We start from the raw sequence: 290 nt of genomic DNA, 5'->3' as shown, positions 1-290 counted from the left end.
TGACAGTTTTTCCAATAGTTCTCCTAGTATTACTAACATTAACCCACTCGATTTACTAGCTCTCCCTAATCATATGTTACGACTTAAATTCAAACTCATTGATAATTTGTTACTTGAGGTTCAGATGGATTCCCATTCTCGTTTGCTTCCTCTTCTCCTTCTCCATTTGCTTATTCTTCTTCCGAACGTGCATTCACTTCGTTCTCTCCATCTGGAGGTTCTTCTTTAGAATCTTCATTCTCCTGGTTAGAACTCTCATTCTCTCCATCTGGTTTTTCTTGTTCTTCTTC

The sequence above is a fragment of the Brassica oleracea genome, chromosome C8, assembly GCF_000695525.1.
Source record: "Brassica oleracea var. oleracea cultivar TO1000 chromosome C8, BOL, whole genome shotgun sequence".
NCBI lineage: Eukaryota > Viridiplantae > Streptophyta > Magnoliopsida > Brassicales > Brassicaceae > Brassica > Brassica oleracea.
This window is presented reverse-complemented; position numbering follows the sequence as displayed.